This window comes from Cervus canadensis, chromosome 6, assembly GCF_019320065.1.
Source record: "Cervus canadensis isolate Bull #8, Minnesota chromosome 6, ASM1932006v1, whole genome shotgun sequence".
Classification (NCBI taxonomy): domain Eukaryota; kingdom Metazoa; phylum Chordata; class Mammalia; order Artiodactyla; family Cervidae; genus Cervus; species Cervus canadensis.
The window spans coordinates 71,747,708-71,767,778 of NC_057391.1; the positions used below are offsets into that span (position 1 = coordinate 71,747,708).

At 47.5% G+C, this 20,071-nt stretch overlaps 1 protein-coding gene and 1 non-coding gene across 2 annotated transcripts in view; both read left to right on the forward strand.

The window, feature by feature from the left end:
• The first annotated feature begins 400 nt into the window (after nucleotides 1-400).
• On the forward strand, nucleotides 401-482 carry TRNAS-GCU. Its single transcript has one exon. It is a non-coding gene; the product is annotated as a tRNA-Ser (tRNA).
• A 1,100-nt stretch (nucleotides 483-1,582) lies between these two features.
• PLEKHG3 (pleckstrin homology and RhoGEF domain containing G3) overlaps nucleotides 1,583-20,071 on the forward strand; it is a 43,364-nt gene continuing 24,875 nt past the window's right edge. Inside the window, exon 1 of the mRNA XM_043472288.1 lies at nucleotides 1,583-1,786. The gene's annotated coding sequence lies outside the window, so the exon portion shown is untranslated. The remainder of the gene's footprint in view (nucleotides 1,787-20,071) is intronic.

Genomic DNA, 20,071 nt, shown 5'->3' on the forward strand with positions numbered 1-20,071 from the left:
CGGATCAGGCCGAGCGCCTACCCCTTTCCCCCACCAAGGGTAGCCAGGAGCCCCGCTGTCTTCACCATACCCTCGGCGTGGATCCAGTTTCAAAGTCACCTGAAAGCCATTTCCTTCCGCGCCCGCCCCTCCCCTCCCTGTAAATCACCTGGGGCTTGCATTTCCCGGGAGTAGCTTATTTTTCTTTTCTTTTGGGCTTGTTTTGTTTTTAAACAGGAATATTCGTCCTTTACTAGACACATTTAATCTCTACACACTAAAGTCAAATGTACCCAGAGGTTCTGATGCTATTCCTCCTCCCATCCCTGGCTTCTCTCCCTGTCTTGTGCTGGGACGGCATCTTTTTTTTTTTTAACAGCACCTTTGTTGATGAATTATTTCCGGTTTGGTTAAAGTTTGGGACGAGGTGGCCGAGTGGTTAAGGCGATGGACTGCTAATCCATTGTGTTCTGCACGCGTGGGTTCGAATCCCATCCTCGTCGGATGTACGTTTTGGAGCTTCCCTGGTGGCTCAGAGAGTTAAAGCATCTGCCTGCAATGCAGGAGACCTCGGTTCGATCCCTGGGTCGGGAAGATCCTCTGGAGAAGGAAATGGCAACCCACTCCAGTATTCTTGCCTGGAGAATCCCATGGATGGAGGAGCCTAGCAGGCTACAGTCCACGGGGTCGCAAAGAGTCGGAAATGACTGAGCGACTTCACTTATTGATGAATTATTTCCGGTTTATTTAAAGTTTATGCTCTTGCTCAAACGCCAGCGGGTCCTTATTGAATGTCTCCGTTCCGCCTCACTTTTCCAGCTGTGCACCTTTCCATGCCGAAGTGATTACATACAGATATCAGAACAGGGGACAGTTTCTCTTCGTTGTACCAAAATGGGTCTTTTATTACACGGGTTTCTTCTTCCTCTTGCTTTTCCCATCTAACAGTATCTTCGTGGACTCTAAGTTATCGGCTTCTTCATCTCTTTCTTGCTCGTTTCTCAGAGGTTTGGACTTACATCTGTAAAGGGTCACGGGAACCGAATTTCGGTGAGGAATTCAGGACGTGCCTTTCTGACTCAGAAAAGCCGAGGTGCCCGGCTTTGGAAGGGTCAGGGCTCCCAAGTCCGATCCCCACTAAAGGAGCTTTCCTGTTCGTAAAATCGGGGCCGTTTAGGCCGTCCGGTGCCCTCTTGGGAGGCGGTGATATCAGGTCTGTGACACCAGGGGGACCCCCTCGCCCCCCACCCCACGTGCGTCTTTGTGTCTTAGCGCGTCTAGGTGGCTCCGGGGCGGCTAGCGTTCCGCCGGACGCACACCGCCGGGGCCGCGCGCGAGCCCCACCTGCGGCGTTAATCATTAGCAGGGCGCGAGCCCCGCCACCGCCGCCGCCGCCGCCGCAGTCGCAGCCTTTACCCCGGGCTCCAGCTCGCAGTGCCGCGAGGTTTCCCCCGGCCCCCGCCAAGCCGCCAATCGCGGGATTCCAGCCGCCGGCCCGAGTCTCCACCCACTGGAAAAATTCCTGGTCCGCCCTCCCGGTCTCCCTGCCCCCTCCCGTGGCTGCTCCAGCTCGGCTCGGCCCCGACTTCCTGCTGGGCGCTGGGAAGGCGCGCGCGGGCTGGGGTCCCCGGGGACCGCGCTCGCAGCTGGCCGCGCCCCGGCCGCCAAGGGGTTGGCGGTGGGCGGGAGCGGCCGGCAGTCTCGGCCCCTTCCCGGAGCGACTTTCAAACTTGTGCCTGCGTTGCGGCGGCACCTGGGTGGCTTCGCGCGCCTTGCGTTCCGGCCCCGGTGGGGCAGCCGCTGCTCGGTGAGTGTTCCTCGGTTCTCTCCGCGCCCTCCGCCAGCGCCGCCGGCCCAGCGGCAGTGCCCGGGGTGGTGTTGAAGCCCGCACCCTCCCCAGCGCCCTGCGGGGTGAGGACTCGGGGGAGGCAGAAGGGGGCTCCGGGCCTGGGCTGCTTCCAGGGCGACCTTCCTAGCCCAGGGCTGGAGCGCGGGAGGCTCGTGCCAGGAGACATTGTCTGTCCTTTAGCCCCCACCCCGGAAACGAGAGGAGCGAATGCTCCGGGTGGCTCCAAGGGGCTCAGTTTGAAATCCGGGAAGCCGCGAGGCTGCGCCCACCCGCGCCCACTGCGCGCTAGGTTGCCGGAGGGCTGGTCCTTGCCGCGGACTGTGGGCCCGGGCGGAGTGGACCCTTTGGAGGAAGGACCCGCGCCTCTGACCCCGGGAGCCCGAGGGCGCCGGCAGCCTGTTCCGGGTTGGTGTCACACGGTACTCGCTCTGGGAATCTCAGCTCGCGTCCTGGAGGGATTAGAGTGGGTGCCAGAAATGGGGTGTCGGGGAGCCGAAAGCACAGAAGCCACTGCCTGCCACTGTCTCCCTCGACGTCGCCCACTCCCGAAATCGGTTTGGTTCATTTTCTCCCTATTCTCAGCCGTTTGGTTTGGAAAGCTAGGAGAAGGCGTGCCAATTTCAAGACGTTTCGGGTCGCTACTTTTACTCTTTGGAGCTACTTTTGAAAAACAAAAGGAAGAACGGAGTGGGAAGTGTAATAGTGGGAGGCGGGAGGGGTGTGGCCTGAGGGGGGGCGGCTGGTGTTATTGTGCCCACTGTAAGATTCATCCTCGAAGTCACTTGCCTGTCTCCTCTCGTGGGGCCCCCAGGAGGCGATCCGGACCGCATCACCCTCCAGGGAACCCTAACTGGGTTTCCAGAGTCTCCTCAGCCCCACCCCTGCGCTGCTCATCACACCGACCTTGCTTAAGAAATAATAAGCAGGGAGAGTAATGATAGCCTCCCGGGCTCCGCGCTGAGCCCGCTGCTTGCCTCCCTTCAGGCAAGTGCCATTCCATCCTCTCCTTTGCTCGACTGGGGATGGACTGCTGAGTGGCTTAGCTGGGAGTGACTTCACCCCAACCATTTTCAGCGGAAAACTCGGGAGTAAGAACCCAGAAAAGTTGTACCCCTTCTCTCCGTTATGCTCTTCCCTGTGGTCCTGGGAAGCCTCATCTCTCCGCTGTTAATAGGCTTCTCTCTCTGCCGCCCCCCCTCCCAGACCCTTGGATATCTAAGCCCCGGATACCTTGCTCTGGGGGTGGGGCAGGGAGTAGGCCTGGGGTAAACCAAGTCCTAGAAGCAGAGAGTGATTTGCTGAAGAGCTGCCTTGGGCTTTGTTTTTGTTTTGTTTTTCCTGGTTTTTATTGGAAGTGGGACAGGGGGAGAGTGGGAAGAGCCCTGGTCTGGGAGCCCAGCTCTGGCTCTACTGTGTAGCATCAAAGACTGAGTCATCTGGACTGGAAGGCACCTCCGATGTGCCATTTACACATGAAGGCAGCAGGGCCCAGAGATGTGAGGTGATTGGAGCCAGGCTGCTACTGGGCAAACAGGGACCAGAACTCAGGTTTCCTCACGGTCTAACCCATGCTTTTCCCAACATGACCTAAGTCACAAAGCTTTTTTCTGACTCAGTTTCCTCTTGAGTAGAGTTGGAGGCTTGCCTCCTTTTCCTCCTAGAGGGGCCTGGTAAGGATCAGAGGAAGCCAGGTATGTGGAAAGTGCTGCATAAACTCCTATACAAAATGAAGGTTCAGTGTGGCTAGGAGGAGCCCCTGAGAGCTTTACAGTGTATTGGAAAGGTCCCCTGTGTGCCACAAGGAGATGGCAGATACCAGGAGCCAACGGTGGACACTCCCCCGGCCTGTAATAGCTCAGCTCTAGGGTAAACATTTGCCCTACCAAATCGACAGCCATCCCAGGGTCACTGTGTTTACGCTGGAGGCGGCCAAAGGCCGTGGCCTGAGGGCTGTCCAGGGCAGGAGGGGAAAAGCAATTGTGTTCCAGATGTACGGCTTGCCCCTTCACCTCTGCCGTCTTCTCAGAAACTTATGAAGGCTCTGGTTCCAAGCCTGGGGGTTGCTTCAAGCCCAGGCTGAGCACTGACTTTGAAGGGTTAATCGGGAAGCCATCTAGCTCTTCCCGGTTGTATTCGGAGGTTGAGGGGACTCTGGGCACTGGGAGGTGCTGCCTTTGCAGCTGCCCTGAGGGCTGTCTCCAGCTCCTCATTTGTCCCCCGCCTCCCCACCCCAGGCTGCCCCTCTGGACCCAGCGGCTGCTCAGTCCTGGCCAGCTGCGTGTCCATAGGCCTTTGTTTCAGAGTTGCAAGCTGGCCCTCCCCAGCAGAAGCCCTCAGGCTGGGGCCCTGGCAGCTGGAAGTCACTTCTGCCAGCAGGAAGGCTTTACTGGAGTCCACCGGAGACCTGGCAGACCTTCATTTCCTCGTGTAGGTCCCATCTGGAGCCCTCAGCTCACCCTGGCCAGATTTCTGTCACCAGATCCACCTTGAATGGATGGATCATCCTCCTTTTCTTCCTACACTCACAGCCCTTCGTTCTATTTTAAAGGGTTCTTTCATTCATTCAAGAGTTTTTTGGCATCTGCTATATAGAATGCTGGACGCAGGGGACACTGCAGTGTACAAAATATATTAGAGTCATTGACCTCATGGAGCTGACTTCTAGTGGGGGAAGCCGACAACAAGCAAGATAAATAATGGAAAGCAAGTTAATGATGAGCAGAGCACTGTGATAGGAAAGGTGGATGTGAACTGTCATGGAGTGGGTGGGGTCATGGAGTGGGTGGGATGGTGTTCGAGATGGGGTGGCCTGGGAGACATCCCGAGGAAGGGCTCTTCGATAATGCCTGAAGGAGGAATTTTCCTTGTCTCTGGTTTCCTGTTCTTGAAACCCAGTTCAAGGAACTCACTGTGGGGCTTGGCAGCTTCCTAGCCCTGCGGTGCTAACCTCCTTTGAGCCTGTGTTTCTCATCTGTGAAGTGGAGTTAGTCATCATACCTACCACGTATGGTTTTGTGAGTGATCAATGAGCTAACGTCTGTTCGATGCTTAGCAGAGTCTATAGAGGTCTTCAGTAAGTGAGAGTCTTCTATTTTGTTATTTCTCCAATCAATTCTGCAGGGGTAGCCCAAGCTCTTTATTGCCATTGCTAAATGAAAAGCTTGAGGCAAGTGGGGAATTGGAGGCAGGTGAAAATGGAAACCCTACTTAGTGCAGACTTTTGTAGTTGGTGAGACTCTTCAACCCTCTCCTAGATTCAAGGCTGGGGGATTGTTGAGGATGTGGGTTTCCCAGGTGTGTGTGCTGCTTCTAGGGTGAACTGGGGGCAGCCCTGACCCACCCTTGTTCTGGAATTTCCCTTGCTTCCAGCTAGCACTGATGAATCACACCTTCATCCCTGGCCTCTCTACCCTGCCTCACAGCTGGAAAGGCTAGCTGTCTCTCCCCCAACTTCTGTAGATAAATTCCCCTGGGAGAGGGAGAGAAAAGGCTGGTGAAAACGAGGGAGGGGCAGGGAAGGTCGGGCAGATGGTGGGTGGAGCCGTTTGAGGAGAGCCTGCAGAGGTTCGAGAGTGCTCACCGAGGCTCAGGCAGCCCCAGAAAAAGTTTCAGAAAGGGTCCACCATGGACCAGAATTTCGAGTAACATGGACAGACAGACACTGTGAGTGCCGAGTCTGGCTGGACTCCGCTAAGCTCTGCTTCCACTCAGCCAATCTGAAGAGTCTTTTCCCCTCTCAGCTGAATCAGGACCTCAAAGAGAGGTGCCTGAGCTCAAAGACCGTTGCTGTCAAAAGCAGCGGGGAGTGGTTTCCTGGGGGCCGAGCCCTGCTCAGGAAGCAGCGATGGGCGGTGGAGGGCGGGGCCGGGGAAGTGGTCATCAGCCAGACCGCGCCTCGAGAGCCCAGTTTCAGGCACAGGACAGCCAGGGAGGCCCAATGGTGAAGGAGCTTTCCGGGCCTGCCAGTGGGTGCCTGGAGACTGGGTAAAACTAGGTGTAATCTGGCTTCAGAGGAAGTTCCAGGGAGGGCCCTAAACAGCCTCAACCAATTTTGTGATGTTGGGTGACCTCAAGTCAGAGGAGAATGAAAACTGGGCAGGGTCAACTAATTTGTGATCTGAAGGAGGTACATCCAGAGTCGCTGGCCACCCCTCTGGGTGTAGGCTGTCTGGGATAAAGACTGGCCTTGTGAACAGGGTCTCTGCTCTGTTCTTATTTTGATTAGCAGTTCTCTGAAGGCAGGGGCTCTGCTGGAGCCGTCTTTGTCCCCATACAGCATGGAGAACAGTGTAATCCACAGGGCATGATGAGCTTGTGCTGGGGTCCCACCCTGAGAACGGCCTGGGCTCCGCGATCTCATCTGCTCTAGTTTTGTTCCATGGAGTTAAAGGAAGAAGGCAGTGGGGGTCAAGCCTGGCCCTGGGTGGACTGTTGCCGCCTGGGAATGCCACCCGAGAGAGAATGGGACTTTTTTTACAGTTCTCTGGCTGGCCTCTGGGGAGGGAAGCCCCCTGGCTTAAGCTCAAGGAATGGATTTTTAAGGACTCTCAAACTCTGTTTCATGCTGAGCAGACCCTGGGGCCGGCCACGGACTTGAATGAGGTTTCAGTGGGCACAGTGGCGACTGCACATGTTGCCTTTTGGGGAACAGAATTTGAGGGTTCTAAGGGTTGCTCTAGTTGTTGCTGGAATTTGGCTGAGAATGGAGGGAGGGATGCTAGAGGAGTGAAGTCTATTTCACTATGGTAATGGGATCTCAGGAGGAAAGATGGGTTCTACAGGTACTGGAAGCTCTAAAAAACTTTGCTCCCCAGGCCACAAGACTAGGTGTGTGTATGTTTGTGTGTATATATATATATATACACACACATATACATATATACACACACACATACACATACATGTATATATATGAATGTGTGCACATATGTGTATAAGTCAGAGATTCTTGAGCAATAGATGGCAAGTGTTTATTGAAAGGAAAAGGGAACCAGTATTCTTGCAGCCTCTGTCTGTCCTGTGCGTTGCTGCATCTCTAGTGCTTGCTGCATAGTAGGATTCCAGTAAACATTTGTTGAATAAATAAAACCCTACTGTGTGATGAAACTGTAGGAATTAGAGAAATTTTCACACTCTGCACAAATGTTCTACTCTTTCCTAGTAGAGTAGAAGATTCTAAGAAGTTGAAGTTGTGGTCAGCACCTGTGGCCCAGGGGTAGGCAGCTCTGTATTCCTCCAGCCTGGACACATGAAAGGGTGCCTTGGGTCACTGGGACCAGTCCTCCCAGGCCTGCTGAGAGTTTGCCCCTTGCATGTTGTGTCCAAAGTAGAGTATGCTTTTAGTCTTGAAAATAGTTCATCCCATAATATGTCCTGTAACCCCTCTTCTAGCGTATTTACAACATGGCCACCCAGTGGCCTTACTTATTTGCAAGTAGCCAGTAAGGTCTCCAGGTCCACCAGGACTCAAGTTCCTGCATTTTCTTTCACACCAGCTCCCTCAGACCCTGTTTAACTTTTATTCCTACATAAAAGGAATTGTGTCATCCAATTTCCAAGCCCACAACTGAAAGGCAGCAGCAAAGGAAAGAGTGTAAAGAGACCAATGTAGAGAGGAAAAACGACCACAGTGCAATTGACAATTGATGGAGTGGATGGAGATCAAGACACTATGGGGAAAAAAAAAAAAGACACTATGGAAAGCAGGCATGAGTGTAAGAGCCAGGGGTCATTATTGATGTAGGGGGAGTGGCTTGGCACACCTTGGCCTTTGTGGGCATCATCATTTTGATAATTGTTGCTTTGCTGGTAATTGTGACCCTGAGTCATCAAGCGGAGGTTAAATGATGTTTCCTTGACTATTTAGGAAGGGAGGGAAGGAAGTGTGTAACGTGTTTTTGAAAGATGTCCCAGTCAGATTGACTACAATTTTTGAAGTGTTGACTCTTAGGTAATATCACTAATCTCAACAAGGCATAGTAGGTGGTGGTACCCTCAACTACAGGTGAGGAAACTGAATCCACCCACACAAGGTAGGTCACTTTTCTGGGATCTCACCTAAGACTTAGCAGGGATGAGGTCTGAACTTCTAGATGGCTCTGGAGCACATGCTCTGAGCTCTTACCCCAGACTCTTTGGAAACTGGGCACACTCTTTAAAAATGTGCCTTTTGGATAGCTCTCTCTGCAAGGGTTCCAGCTGGTCAAGGTTTTACTGTGTTACTGTGGAGCCAGGATGGGCCCAAACTTAATTCAGCCCCACCCATAGCAGACTGCCAGTTATCCCAGAGGGTGCTTGCCTCAGTGGAAACAAGAATGCCTTTAATACATTTACATTTTTTAAGCTTCTACCTGAGTGCTGCACAACATTTCCGAGGCCAGAAAATGTTAGGGAGGAGCTGCAATTTCAAAAGTCCCAAGCCTGTTTCCATCAGGAGCTTTTGTTCCTTTGTTTGGGCCCTGGATGCTGCTGAAGGGTGCTGTGCTGTGCTGGGCAGCCTCCATGCTGGTTGTTCCAGTCGTCTCCAGGGTGGTGGGGCCCGCCCCTGCGTGGGAGCTCCTACTCCTGTCTTCTCACCATCCAGATCTGGCAAATGGTAATTTCCTCCGATTTATTTCTGTCATTTATTGTAGAGATAGAATGTTAAACAGATGCAGTCAATGCTTTCTTTTTCCTCCTAATTGCTTTCTCTTTCCTCCCTCCTCAGAAGTAACATTCTCTTGAATACAGTGTTTATCACGTCTATGCATGTCTTCATACTTTTTACTGTTGTCTGTAAGTAATTTAGTTTCCTGTTGTTTTGATTTTGACATGTATAGCATCATGTTGAATCAACATTGTTGTCTAGATTTATCCATGTTGAAATATTTAAATCTAGTTTATTCACTGAACTGTTACATGGTATCTGTCATATATTATAGCTTCCTTATGAACAGACTTTTAGATTATTTCCATTTTTCTCACCAGTATCCTGTGTTTATCATCCATGTGTCAATCTTTTCTACCATGTGTGTCAGTGGTAGGATTATGGGGTTATAAATTGTGCTTTTCAAGATACTGCCAAATGATGTCCCTGCATGATTTGTGAATCAGTATACGTTCTTACCAGAAACACAAGAGGCCCTATTTCACTAACATTTGGATTGTGTCTTGTAATCTAGTAGATGTAATTTTAAAATTATTTTATAAACTGTTCCTTAAAATTAGCACTTTTGATTGAAGATAGGGATGAGCGTTTTTCATGTTTATTGCCTATCCATGTTTATAATTCTGTGAGGTTTTGCCTTTTGCATTAAAAAAAATATTAAACCAAGTAATACATCCATGTGATTCAAGCCCCAGAATGTTGTGTGGTGAAAAGTCTCTACCCTTTGTTTCCTTGCTTCTAGTTCCCCACGCTTTGACAAGTCACAGGTTCTTGGTACTTTTGCAGAGTTTTAGTTGCCGTTTTCTTGCTGATTTTTAGGAATTAAAAAAAAAAAATCTATGTGTATGTGTTAAATGAAACAAAGTGAAAGTGTTAGTTGCTCAGTCTTGTCCGACTCTTTGGGGCCCTATGAACTGTAACCCATCAGTCTCCTCTGTCCATGGGATTCTTCAGTCAAGAATACTAGAGTGGGTTTCCCTTTCCTCCTTTAGGGGATCTTTCCGACCCAGGTATTGAACCTGGATTTCCTGCATTGCAGGCAGATTCATAATCTTTTGTGGGTTTTATTCATTACATATAGCTCTGGATTGTTGTAACTTTATTAAAGTTATTTTTCATAGGGAAATTAAAATTTTAATGTCACATTTGCCAGTCTTTTGTTCATATCAAGAAATCTTTTCCTACCCTGATTTTTATTGAATGGGTTCTTAAAAAATCTTTTTTTATTTAAAGTTTTTTTTTTTTTAAACTGCAGAGTCTTTGTTGTAGTATGTGTGCTCTTTGTTGTAGCTCCAGGTCTTGTTACTCTTTTAATATATAATTTTATTTGTATGTTTTTGGCCCTGCTGTCTTCATGCTGCACGGGCTTTTCTCTAGTTGTGGTGAGTAGCGGCTGCTCTGTAGCTGCGGTGTGCAGGCTTCTCAATGTGGTATCTCTTGAGCACACAGGCTTCAGTAGTTGCAAGCATGTGGACTCAGCAATTGTGGCTCCTGGGCTCTAGGGCACAGGCTCAATAGTCATCGCCCACGGGCTTTGCTGCTCCTCGGTATGCGGGATCTTCTTGGATCAGAGATTGAACCCTTGTCTCCTGCACTGGCAGGAGGATTCTTTACCACTGAGCCACCAGGAAAGCCCTCGAAGGCCTGAATTGGAAGGTAGATTCTTAACCACTGGACCACCAGGGAAGCCCCTTCCTATTCTGATTTTATAGAAAATATAGTGTATATATATATATATATATATATTTTTTTTTTTTTAATTTTGCTTCTACTCTTAACATTTTAAATTCATCTGGAGTGTATTTTCTGTATGTGACAATGGTTCCTCTCTCTGGTTACATATTAAAGCCTCATGAGGAGCTTTTTAAAATAGTACTATTGTCTGAGCTTCATTTCAGATCAGCCCAATAAAATGAAAATACCTTGGGGTAGGGCCCAGGCATGGTTATGAAATGGCCCAGGTAACTTTTGTGTTCAGCCAAGGTTGAGAACCACTCAGCCTTGTAAGATGGAACTGATTTTATTTTTTCCAGAGAAATAGCCAATTTTCCCAGTGCTAGTTATTAAGCAGTCTATACTTTTCCTGTTGACTTTTTACTTTTTAAGAGTTGATTCGATAGCTTTATTGAGATATATTTCCCATATCTTAAAATCTACCCATTTTTTAGTATATATGCACAGAATTGTATTACCATCCCTGCTATCTAATCTTTTTTTTTTTTTCTCTTTTGGCCCTGCCGCTCAGCTTGTGGGATCCTAGTTCTCAACCAGGGGTCAAATGCAGGCCCTCGGCAGTGAGGGTGCAGAGTCCTAACCACTGGACCACCAGGGGATTCCCTCTGCTGTCTAATCGTGTGTGCCAGTGGCCTTAGTCATGTCCACCTCTTTTGAGACACTGTGGACTGTAGCCCACCAGGATCTTCTGTCCATGGAATTTTCCAGGCAAGAATACTGCAGTGGGTTGCCATGCCCACTCCAGGGGATCCTCCCGACCCAGGGTTCAAAATCAAGTCTTTTAAGTCTCTTGCATTGACAGGCAGGTTCTTTACCACTGGTGCCAACTGGGAAGCAATCTAAACCATTTTTATTATCACAGTTTATTAAAAGAAACTGTACTTTTTGCAATCATATCCCCTATCCACTAGCCCCAGGCAATCACTAGTCTACTTTTATCTTTCTAGATTTGCCTGTTCTGGACCTTTTACATAAATGAGTTCATACAATATATCGTTCTGTTGACTAGCCTTTTCATTTAATATAATATTTTCAAGAGTCATCCATGTTGTGGCAGGTTATCAGTTCTTCATTCTTTTTCATTCCATTATATGGGTTTACTACGTTTTGTTTATCCATTCATCAGTTGATAGACATTTGAGCTGTTTCCACTTGTTTTGTATTATAAATAATATTGCTATGAACAGTTGTGTACAACTTTTTGTACGCAGCATATAGATCTCCTAGCTTCTATACGACCTACTGGGAGATGATTATTTATAAGTTAACTTTTTGAGGAATTGTTAAATTGTTTTCTAAGTAGGGTACACCATTTCTTACCAGCAATATATGAGTTCTAATTTCTGTTTATCCTCACCAACACTTGTTATTGAACATGGCTTTGATTTTAGCCATCTTAGAGTGAGTATGAAATGGATTTAATTGTGATTTTGATTTGCATTTTCCTAATGACTAATGATGTTGAGCTTTTTTTTTGTGCTTATTGGCCATTTGTATATTTTTTTTGAGAAATATCTATTCAAATTGTTGCCTATTTTAAAATTGGGTTATTTTATTGTTGTTGTAAGGGTTCTTTATATAGTCTGGATACAAGTCTATTATCAGGTTTACAAATATTTTCTCCCATTCTGTGATTTATCTTTTCACTGTCTCTCTTTTAAAAATTTTTCAAAAATGATGTGTAATTGATATATTATTTAGTTCCAGACGTACAACTTAATGATTCAATATTTGTATACATTGTAACATGATCTAGTCTACTTTCTTTTCATTTTCTTTATAGTGCCTTTGAAACATAAGTTTTAAATCTTGATGAAGTCCAATTTATCTATTTTTTTGTTTTGTTGCTTGTGCTTTTCCTATTGTATCTAAGAAACCACTGCTTGCCCAAGTTCACAAAAATTTACCTCTATATTTTCTTTTAGGAGTTTTATAGTTTTAGCTTTTACATTTAGGTCTGTGATCCGTTTTGACCTAATTTTTGTGCATGATATGAACTAGATATGCAGATTCATTCTTATGCATGTGAATATAGCTGTGCTAACATTGTTGAAAAGACTATTCTCTCCCTATTGAATAGTTTTGGTACCCTTAATGAAAATCAATTGACTATAAATGTGAAGTTTTATTTCTGTACTCTCAGTTCTGTCGCATTAATCTGTATGTCAGTACAGTGTTGATAACTATAGCTTTGTAATCAGCTTTGAAGTTGGGAACTGTGAGTCTTCCAACTTTGTTCTTTTTCAAGATTGTTTTAGCTATTCTGGCTCCCTTGCTTTTCCATACAAATTTTATGATCATCTTGTCAATTTCTACAAAAATGCCAGCTAGAATTTTGAAATAGATCGCATTGAGTCTGTAGATCAATTTACTGAGTATCGCTAACTTTAAGAGTGTTAAGTGTTCTGATCCATGAACATGGGATGTCTTTCCATTTATTCAGGTCTTTAGTTCCTTTCAAGTGTTTTGTAGCGTCCCATATACAATTCTTACATTCCTTTTGTTAAATATATTCCAAAGTTTTCAGTGCTTTGTGAAGCTGTTATAAATGGGATTGTTTTGTTTCTTGGGGGGAGAGGGTAAGCCACTCAATTTGCAGAATCCTAGTTCTCCCATCAGGGGTTAAACCCATTACCTTGGCAGTGAAAGTGTAGAGTACCAATCACTGGACCACCAGGGCATTTCCCTTCATTGCATTTTGGATTTTGTGCTACTAGTAGATAGGAATACAATTGATTTTTGTGTATTGCTCTTGTATCCTTCCATCTTACTAGACTCTTTCGTTTGTGGAGTCCACTAATTGTTTCATTGTGAATTTCTTAAGATTTTTCTATATATATAAGATCACGTCATCTATGAATTTAGTTCAGTTGCTCAGTCGTCTCCGACTCTTTGCAACCCCATGGACTACAGCACGCCAGGCCTCCCTGTCCATCACCAACTCCTGGAGCTTACTCAAACTCATGTCCATAGAGTCGGTGATGCCATCCAACCATCTCATCCTCTGTTGTCGCCTTTTCCTCCTGCCTTCAGTCTTTCCCAGCATCAGGGTCTTTTCCAGTGAGTCAGTTTTTCACATCAGGTCGCCAGAGTATTGGAGTTTCAGCTTCAGCATCAGTCCTTCCAATGAATATTCAGGACTGATTTCCTTTAGGAGGGACTGGTTGGATCTCCTTTCAGTCCAAGAGACTCTCAAGAGTCTTCTCCAGCACCACAGTTCAAAAGCATGAACTTCTTTATAGTCCAACTGTCATATCCATCCATACATGACTACTGGAAAACCCATAGCTTTGACTAGACGAGTCTTTGTTGGCAAAGTAATGTCTCAATGTCTCTGCTTTTTAACATTCTGTCTAGGTCATAACTTTTCTTCCAAGGAGCAAGTTCTTTTAATTTCATGGCTGCAGTCACCATGTGCAGTGATTTTGGAGCCCCCAAAATAAAGTCTCTCACTGTTGCCATTGTTTCCCCATCTATTTGCCATGAAGTGATGGGACTGGATGCCATGATCTTAGTTTTTTGAATGTTGAGTTTTAAGCCAACTAGAAATACTTTTACTTCTTCCTTTTCAATCTGAATGTCTTTTATATCTTTTTCTTGCCTAATTTTCCTGGCTAGAACTCCAGTACAGTGTTGAATAGAAGTGTCATGAGGGGAAATTCTTGTCTTATTCCTAATCTTAGGGGGAAAACATTCCTTCTTTTTCCATTGAGATGAAGTATCTGTGGGGTTTTTTGTATCTTCTTTATAAGACTGGGGATGTTCCCTTCTATTCCTAGCTTGTGTGGTGTTTTTATCATGAAAGGGTGTCAGATTTTGTCAAATGTTTTTTTTCTGGGTCTATTAAGGTGACCAGATGATTTTTGTATTTTATTCTATTAATATCTAAAATTATATTAATTTATTTTTGGTTTTGGATGTTAACCCAATCCTGTATTTCTGGGATAAATTCACATAGTCATAGTGTATATTCCTTTTTATATGCTGCTGGATTCAGTTTGTTAGTATATTGTTGAGGATTTTTATAGCCACACTTATAAGGGATGCTGGCCTGTAGCTTTTTTTTTCCCTTGTGATATTTTGTTTGGTCTTTTATCAGGTCTCATAGAATGAGTAGGAAGTGTTCTTTCCTCTTCTGATTTTTGGAAGAGTTTGTGAAGAATTGCTGTTAATTCTTTAAATGTCTGGTAAATTCATCAGTGAAGCCATTGAGTACTGGGCTTTTCTTTATTGGAAGTTTAAAAATTATTAATTCAGACTCTTTGCTTGTTAACAGATCTCTTCAGATTTTCTGTTCCTTCCCAAATCCTCAATTCGAGGAATTTGTCTAGGAATGGCATCAAAGTTATCTAATTCATTAGCATATATTTGTTCATAGTATTTCCTTATAATCCTTTAAGATGTTGTTTTTTGTCTTTGATAATCTGCATTTATACTATGTATGATAGGTCTAAATGTGGACTTTTTTTTTTTTAATGACTTTTAAAAATTTTAACTTAGTTGTGCTTTCAATGTGAGGACAGATGTCGATATGTTCAGTTCTGGAAAATTCATATACATTCTGTCTTTGAAAATTGCCTCTCCCTTAATTCTTTTCCTTTTCTTTCTCTGGAACTCTTTGGATCTTGTCTCTCTTTTATTTTTTAAAGATTTATTTATTTACTTTTTTAAAATTTTTGGTTGTCCTGAGTCTTCATTGCTGCACACAGGCTTTCTCTGGATGCGGAGAGCAGGGGCTTCTCTTGTTTCGAAGCATGGGCTCTAGGTGTGTGGGCTTCAGTAGCTGGGGCTCATGGGCTCTACAGTGCGGGCTCAGTAGATGGGCTTAGTTGCTCCGTGGCATGTGGGGTCCTCCCAGACCAGGGATCGAACCCATGTCCCCTGCATTGGCAGGCAGCTTCTTAACCACTAGACCACTGGGGAAGCCCTGGACCTTGTCTCTTAATGTTCATATTTTCTATCTTACTCTTTGCATCTACTTCAGGATAATTTCCTCAGTTTTTTTTTTTCCCCCATTTCACTAATTCTTTCTTTAGTTGTATTTAGTTTTCTGTTTAACTTATATTGGGTTTAACATGTCAATATTGTATACAATTGATCTTTGAAAAATCTGGATATGAAATGTGTGGGTTCAGTTATATGTGGATTTTTTTCAATAAATATGTACTGTAGTACTACACGGGGCTCAGTAGTAAAGAATCTGCCTGCCAATGCAGGAGGTGCGTATTTGATTCCTGGGTTGGGAAGATCCCCTGGAGAAGGAAATAGCAATCTATTCTAGTATTCTTGTCTGGGAAGTCCCATGGACAGAGGAACCTGGCGGGCTCAGGGAGTCTCAAAAGAGTCAAATACAGCGACTAAACAGTAACAGCAGAACCACGCAATCTGCAGCTTGTTGAATCTGCAGATGAGAAATCATGGATACAGAGGGCTGGGTGTAAAGTTATACATGGCTTTCTACTGCCCCGAAGCCCCATATTGTTCAAAGGTCAACTATTTTATTTCCATTTAGTACTTTTTCAAAGTCTTTTTCAGATTTTTTTCTTTTATTCCTAGTTTTTGGAGTATCAATTTCTTTCATCTTCTGACTTGCTTGTCATGGTTTGTTTTATTGTGTGGTTAGTAATTTTTATACTGAGAAATAGTGGAATGCTTAAAAGCATCAGAAGTCTGCACTTATTATGATGATGAGCTTCCCTTGTGGCTCAGCTGGTAAAGAATCCGCCTGCAATGTGGGCGACCTGGGATTGATCCCTGGGTTGGGAAGATCCCCTGGAGAAGGGAAAGGCTGCCCATTCCAGTATTCTGGACTGGAGAATTCCATAGTCCATGGGGTTGCAAAGAGTTGGACACAACTGAGTGACTTTCACTTTTACTTTACTATGATGATGAGGTCTAGGACATACCAAATATGTGGGTGGGGGGCTGAGGTGGGACAGAGGACAAGATTGGTAGAGGAACTTTGTATGTCTGGCTGCTTCCTCTCATACAGGTCTCTGCGAAGAGTCACCTTTACAGAGCCTTCCCAGGCCTCCCTAACTGCCCCCAGGTCCTCCCCCATACTGCCTTTTCTCTTCTTCATCTTTTTCATAACACTTAACACTGTCCAGGAATATATTAGATATTTGCCTACCTTTTGTGACCGTCTTCCATATTGGAGTGTAAGCTCCATAATAGTAAGGATTTGTCTTACTCACTGCTGTGTCCCCAGCACCTGGCGTGTGGTTTATACTGTCAACAAATATGAGTGAGTAGTCCTGTTTTTAGATGGAAGTTGTCTGAGCCTTGATGATGCAACTTCCAGCTGGGTTGAGCCTGACCAGGCAGCAGAGAAGAGGTGAACAGTGCCTCTCCATCCCTAAACCTTTTTCTGTGACTCCACTGGAGATGTCTCATCCTCCCGTTACAAGAGCCCAGAAAATACCATCCTTCCTGTGTGCTTCAGCTTTCTTCTGGCATGAGTGCTACAGCTGCCAAAATCAGTAGTAGGGACTGGACCATCAGAAACCCTGGGGGAAGAAAATGCACAAAACCCTGGGAAGATCTGGTCCTTAACCTTCAGGAGGCTGTGACTTAGTAAAGAAGGCAGCACACACAGAAAACAAGTTAGGACACTTGCCCGTTCCCTGAGTCAGCTGTGTGGATTAGCACACAGCTTGCAGTAGAGAAGGCAACCTGTGTGCTGGCCCCTGGGTCACATGTTGACACAGAAGTGGTTTCTGGAGGCATCAATGGGCAGGTTACGAATTCCCAGCCGACTCCATGTTGGCCTCCTTCTGAGGTTTGCTCCATGCTGTAGGAACTTGTTCTGAGCATAGTGTTACTTGTAAAAGGGCAGAAAGTGCCAGCAGGCGTTCCCACGAGGTGGGCAGGGTTGGCACCTTTCCATCCGTCTTTGGCTGTATCTCTTGGCCCCACTGATGTTGGGGTTGAGGATAGTGAGCACCGGAATTCCAGCAAACCCTGGCTTTCCTGCTGCATGGCTATTGGTGAGCAAATAGCTCCGCCTCACCGGCTTCCCCTGTGGTTTAGTGGTAAAGAATCCACCTGCAATGCAGGAGACTCAGGTTCGATCCCCTGGAGAAGGGGATGGCAACCCACTCCAGTATTCTTGCCTGGAGAATCCCATGGAAAGAGGAACGTGGCCGGCTACAGTCCATGGGGTTGCAAAGAGTCAGACATGACTGAAGCAACTCAGCACACACACAGGTGTGGTAGGGAGAGTTCATAGAGAATGTGTTTATTACCACATTGCCTGCTATTGATGTTATTCCAGCCCAGCATCTTGGGAGCCACATGTGCCTCAGTGTCCTGATCTGTAAAACAGGGAAATAATTCCCAACCGCCGCTGGCCATCCCTCCCCTCTGTCTCTGGCTGTTGTAAGGGTTAATATCCTCAGGCTTTGAGGGCCTGAGGTGGGGGAGGAGCCGCATAAATGGGTTATTGTTGTGCTGGTGAATGCTCCGGCTTTGTTCAAGTGTCTTCACTATTTGACTTCCTGCAGTTAGTGTCCCCAGACTTGAATTGCTGGAGACACTTGCGCGTCCTCAGCGGTTGGTGGCGCTCACCTGGCCCGGCTGTGACCTGGGTCTTCACCCAGTGGGGACCTGCTGAGTTGGGGTGGGAAGCTCCGTTTCCTCTGTTAGGGGCCCCCCGGGCATCAGGAATGAAAGAAATGCAGAAAGTATGACCCACACGCGCAACTGATTCTGAATAGGACGTTTATTGAAGAGGTTTTGCAGGAGGCGGCGGGCGCTTTAATTCCCGAGGCTGTTGGTGGCAGCTCTCTGCTCGCCCCAAGCCTGTTAACTGCTCGGCTGCCGGGGCCGAATGCGGCTCCCGGGCCCCACGCGGCCCTCTTGGTGCTCAGATGGGAGCTCTTTTGAGGAAAGCGGTAGGTACCCGGCTGGCCAGGCCAGGGGGTGCGAATGGGGCAGGAGCAGAACTATCAAAGGCCTCCGAGTCTTGCCAGACTCTGTCGTGAAACCCGGCTGGCCACTGGCTTTGGGGTGAAAGGTAAATTTCTCCCTTGGGCCTTCAGAAACTGAGGACAGGTTGAGTTGGTCCCTTTTCAAAATCTGCCCAGGCTTCTTCCAGGGGATGTGTCCATCGAGGCCGGGCGAGGGTGAGAATCGTGTTCCTCTTCGAGTTACTGCACGTGGTTCTGCAAGGGGCTTCGGAGGGTCTTCTGATCTCTGAACACTCGGAGTTGGGCGATTAGGGAAGGGACTGTTTGTCGAGGGACCCAGCACACCCTGGGAAAAGCAGAGTTAATCTCCCACTTCTTTACGGAAGTTTCCTTTTCCCAGAATCCACAGAGAGTGGTTATGTTAGATAAAATCTAGGGGTGGTGGCAGGTTGGGCAGGTGGAAGGATGTTGTCCCCGACCCTGCCTCTTCCCCTGGTGGACACCGCCAGGCTGGGGCCATGTCCACCACTCCGAGAGCTCTGGGCTGCAGAAGCCAGGAGGTCGGGGGGCAGGTTGCTGCCTTGCCCTGCCTTGAGTTTCAGTCCTGAATCAAGGCCTGGCTTTTCCAGGAACAGGACTGCTACCTGGGCCATGCCCATGTGGACCCGCCTGCCCCAGAACCTAGGGTTTGGTGACAGCTGCCCCCTCTGCATGTGTAACCGCTTAGCTGAGGGAGAAAGCTGCTCTCCTCCCACCTGGAAACTGGTTGGATGAGTTTCTCGGGCCTCCCTGGTGGAGGCCCCTTAGAAGGGAAGGCAGGGATCTGGGGTGGGGTGGGGGGGGTGCTGTGGGGTGCAGAGGGGCCTCCCGGGCTCTGGGGTAGGGAACCCTGAGGGACAGGGTCATGCAGGAGGCCCTGCTCTCTGAAGGGCTGGCTTCCTTTGAGAATTGACCTTGTTGTGTGGGTCTGTAAGCCAGGCCTGGGGAAATCTACTTTCCTAAGTTGTCTGGGTCAGGTGCCGGGCCCAGGTGCCGGGCCCAGGGTTGGCATCCAGGGCGACGAGGGGGTGTTGCTTGGAGCTCCTGCTGTTGTGCCTGAGGGCCAGGAGGATCAGGGTGTGTGACTGATGGCAGCAGTTCATAGTGGGGGGCAGGGGGCTGCTGTTGCTTGGAATTGAAGACCAACTTGTGTTTGGGGGAGCCTCCCTAATTCTGATTTGCTTGGGGAGGGAATTTGGGGAAGGGAAAAACCCTCAGGTGGTAACACTGACTACCCCCCGCCCCCAACACAATGCCCCCAGCTGGGAGCTGCTGTTCTGGAATCCCAGGGGAAGAGTCCCTTCTAGTTAAGCCCTGGCATCTCAGTTTCTAGACTTGGCATTTGCCCCCCTGCTTTTAGAAACATCTCGTATCTGGGTAGTTTCATATCTCCACATTTATTGGGGGCCTTGCTTCCTCCCACTTCACAGGGGTTGGGGTAGATGTCATTCTTCTTCCTAGCACATTCTCCCCATCTCTTTCTCTCCTTGAAGCTCTCTGTAAACAGCCAGCATCTTCTTTGGCTTCTGGATGCTTCATGAACATTCTGGCTGTGTAGACCCCTGCGGCCATAGCACCACCTCGCAGTTTGTATATTTTGAGGGTAGTGTCTCACCTTGTCTCCCTGAGTCTCCGTGGTGGGTCTTCCAGGCCTAGCCCAGGTGCGCCCATCCCCTTGCTGCTGGACACCCCAGGTCCTTGCATGGTCCAGGTCCTCTGGGGACTTCACTGTCCCATGCTGCCACCCTTGTACCAGATGCCCTTAGGGCTCTTCCTTACCTGGCAGAAGCTTTGTCATCATTCAAGACTCAGCAAAAATCTCACTCTTTTAAAGCTGCCTGGGTCCCCCAGGTGGCACTTTCTACTTCTTCCATCAGCAGAGTTTATGTGCACTTCTGTGTCAGCACTTGAGGC